Source organism: Eulemur rufifrons, chromosome 1, assembly GCF_041146395.1.
Source record: "Eulemur rufifrons isolate Redbay chromosome 1, OSU_ERuf_1, whole genome shotgun sequence".
NCBI lineage: Eukaryota > Metazoa > Chordata > Mammalia > Primates > Lemuridae > Eulemur > Eulemur rufifrons.
Genome location: NC_090983.1, coordinates 33,476,310 through 33,480,447, shown reverse-complemented (window position 1 = coordinate 33,480,447; position 4,138 = coordinate 33,476,310). Strand labels below are relative to the sequence as shown.

Below are 4,138 nucleotides of genomic sequence, written 5' to 3'. Positions count from 1 at the left end.
TGGGGTTACTGAGAAAGGTGCAGCATCCAAATTCTTCAAACTATTGCAGAAACTACTCATGTAATAAATAATCACCAAATCTTAATTTACATCACCCTGCCTTTTATTTTACAAAGTGAAAAACTGTCATCAATGGGAGGGAGTATTGCACAATGGTAGATGCAGAGTCTCTGGAAATAGACTGCTGGGTTTGAAGCCCAGGTACATTTACTTCTCAGCTATGTGACCATGGGGAAGTTACTTAACCTCTTAACACCTCCATTTCCCTCTCCATAAAATGAGACTAGTAATAGTACCTATTTTACAATCTTACATATTTAATGAATTAATACAAGTGAGTGCTTGGAACAAATGCCACACAGAAAGCACTCATTAAATGTTGAAAATAAATTTAAAAAAATTCATCATGCTTACACCCATTTTGGATAAGTAAATCTACTCTTGAACTGTACAGGAAGGAGGAAAATATGAAATTCCTATATGTGTGTGTGTGTGTGTATGTGTATGAAAGTGTTTTGCTCTAAATACAGGTCCTGTGGAAATTGTCTTAGGTATAAATTAAAACTTTTTATGCAGATAATAAAAATAATATATATATTTCTTACAGTTTTTAATATTGTAGTGAGATAAGTCTACTATAGGCCAAAATGTGTGGCGCTTTCAGCGTGGGGAAGAGGACAAATGGGCCAGCAAGTGCATTAGGCCTATGACCCGTGTCTCAAGCAGCGTTGTCTAGTAGAAATCCAATGCTGGCCACTTACGCGATGATTTCATGAAGTATATATCACAAGCTCATAGCAGCTTTAATTCCTTTGTGGATGGAAAGTGGGTATGAATACATATATTGATACAGACATTATTGTGGGAAAAAAATACCAGAGGCCTCTAATGTAAAGTTAGAATTTGCTGTTTACTAATAATTATTTTGTAGTAAGAAGAGTATCTGCTTCCAGAAGCTGCCTGACCACCACAGTGCAGTTCCTCAACACAGCAACACATCAACCTTCAGGCTTCCTTTATTTATTTTTTCATTGAAATGTAATTTTATTTTATTTTTATTTTTTTGTTGTTGGAGTGTTGTCTTTTGTCTTGTTCTTTCCAGCATATTACAGGCTTCCTTTTAAATGCATTTCAACCTAAGAATACCCCACCTATTCAGGTGAGGACTGGGGCCAGGGAAATCTGGTGTTGTATGAAAGGAGAGAAGGTTGGCACTCCCCTTGACAAGGATGGAAGAGGCTCTCGGGCCTGTACAACACGCATACGGTTAAGGCATTGCCACCTACTTCGTGGCATCTAACCATCGTTTGAAGAGATTCTTATGCATGACCCCAATGAGATACACTGACCTCTATTTATAATTGTTATATCAGTGGTTCCATTACTCACCAAAGAAGTTACCCCTTTGCTCACTTCCCTGGGTTCTAGTTAAACACATTATCTCATTCTCCTGTCTACTCACAGAATTCTGAAGTACTTGCCCTGCATGATCTTTGATTACATCTAGTATTTTGATTCCTAATTAGGCAAATAAATTTTCCTTTTGACTGTAAATAACTTTAGATAATTTTCAAATTATTTAAAAATTTTGAGCTTAGGGGATTCCCTCATTTTTTAAATATTCTTTGGACTATATGATTGATGTGGATATTTGAATAGTTGGTTAAATTTTAATTTAATAGCTTTGTCTTGCTTGTGATCACTACTTATGAGGTCTTTCTGATCATGTTTCCTTCAATCATAAGTGCCTTTTTACAGACTTTTTTGGCATTCTTCAATTTCTGTATTGTTCATTGATATAATAAATAAGTTAAAATACCAATATGATAGAGTAACAACATTCAACAAGGGTATGTTTTATTCTCATTAGAATATTTTAGATTAGCTTTTCTCTTTTTGTGTAACATTTTAGACTTATGGCTTTTTGTACATTGTATGCTTTTTCAATCAACTATAGTTCAGATTCTCCTGTTGACACTTATAGCAATTTTGGCTAGTGGGAAACCCTTTAAGGTTGGCACTTGTGCCCATTTGATATGGCCCCAATAATCTTTGAAAAATATCTTGCTTTCTTGCACTAGTTGTTCTAGGTTCATTTTGTCCCTCCTCCAGATTTGAAATTAGCCATTTTTTCAGATTAAGCTCAAGTTTCAGTAGGAAAAAAAATAGCATCAGAGATAATAATCTAATAATGTAGGCACTAAAAGAAATCATGATAAAACATTATATCACTGGACCATGCTCAGGAAATATATGCATATTGATATTTACTACTTAGTTATAACTATAGAGCATTTCCATGCTTTTAATGCTAAAATTATCTCTCTACCCTCTTTAAATGAAAATCTTAGTTCTTTGGGAAAATAAACAACAGTACATATTTATCTGACAATCTTTAACAAAAAAATTCAAAATAACAGTGGCAGCAATAATATCAACAGTAACATTTCTGAATGAAGTTCAAGGTACACTACTAGATAGAGGTGTATCAAGGTGAGTGAGGACAGTGGGAACCATCTGCCTGGTGGGAGGAGTATATTTTCACTAGCATTGTTAGACCTGCTGATGCAGATTGGTGATAAAAAGCAGACCAACTTTTAGTTGTTATTATTTGTAAATTCTTTTCAGGCCACGCACCTTTATTGCCTTGACCCAGGTTCTCCCATTCCCAAAGCCCTTCCCTATGCCCCATGCACGACTGCCATCAGGTATGTGCAGTCAGATCTCTTTAATCTAGAGTCACTCATACATTCTCATTCAGTTTTGCTATGTAAGAGCTTTCCCGGTAGTTGCTTCAATTGTTTCAGATCCAGATGGTTTTCAATTTAAAATCATTGTCACTTGTATAGCTGACAGTTTAGAGTTCTTAGAAGTTGACTGCTTTAAGCTACTAGTCTTTTCTTGGTGGCAGAGCTCACCTCATGGAAGGGGGTGAAGTCTCACTCCCATTCCACCTGGAGAAGATGGAAAAACTTGAGCAGCTCAGTATCCAAAATTTGGTACATGAGTTTTATTTCACCACCATCTGGTTAATCTACAAAGAGATAATGTATATTTATAAGTGCAAGATTTATATATTTCAGTTCTGGCTAGCACACAAAAGAAGAAAAATCTGCTTCCTACTATTTAATTTCTAGTGATATTAGAATCGTCATATTTTCCTGTATTCAAATACATAGCAACTTTTTCTAAATCCTGTTCTGATATTAAAGTTTTTAAATTTATCTTATTCTCTTTTCAAAATCACAAACTCTTCATTTTATACTATGCAACATTCCCTTATTGACACAATCTTCATGATATGCATTGTTATAACGAAATTTACAGAATAAAGATCCAAATGACTTCATAGGAAGAGTTAGATCAGCAAAGAAATAAGTGAAAATATTGATTCTTTAGATTTTATCCAAAATATTCTGTTTTGACTTTTACAATGAGAGGTATATAAATAATTTTAATTTCAGTTTATGACATACATACAACATATAAAATTATGTAATTATATATAAATGTGTGTATATGTGTGTTTGTATGTGTTTATCCTAATTTTAATTAAAGGTAGCCTTAGGGAAAAAACCTGAAAATTTTCAGTGGATTTACCCTAATGCTTCTTAAATTCATACTTCTAAAATCTAATTTAAAAAAAGAAAAACTGGAGTTTATCAAGATAAACTATATATAAATAAATAAAACATGCATCACTAAAATTTTAAGCAGATAATATAAATTAGTGGCTTCTGCTATAGAACTCATTCATTAAAAAATCAGTTTTTCTACTTACAAACACTATTACTGCATGAATCTATATTTTGCAAAATCTTAATATAAAATTTTAGACATTTAGTTTTTAAATAGAAGTTCAACTCCTTCATGAAATCAAAATTTGCCCTTCCCAACATTCTCAGTTCTGCTTTTTGTAGTAATTGTATTAAACTCTACAGAGAAAAAGCACAAAAACAATGTCATTTAAATTTAGGGGAAACAATTGATTCTTGTGTATAATATATTTTAATCAATTTGTGATATTTAAAAGGCACAGATTCATTAATCAAGAAGGGAGGGATAGTTGATTTGATTTCTGACTTTTTAGAATCACAGTTTTGCTAATGGTGAAAACTTAAAGCTGCCACATTTTTTC

The 4,138-nt window shown here is 33.0% G+C and overlaps 1 non-coding gene across 1 annotated transcript; it reads left to right on the top strand.

Moving 5' to 3' along the window:
• The first annotated feature begins 1,185 nt into the window (after positions 1 to 1,185).
• Positions 1,186 to 1,312, top strand: LOC138388098 (U6atac minor spliceosomal RNA). Its single transcript, XR_011234073.1, has one exon. It is a non-coding gene; the product is annotated as a U6atac minor spliceosomal RNA (small nuclear RNA).
• Positions 1,313 to 4,138: the final 2,826 nt, after the last annotated feature.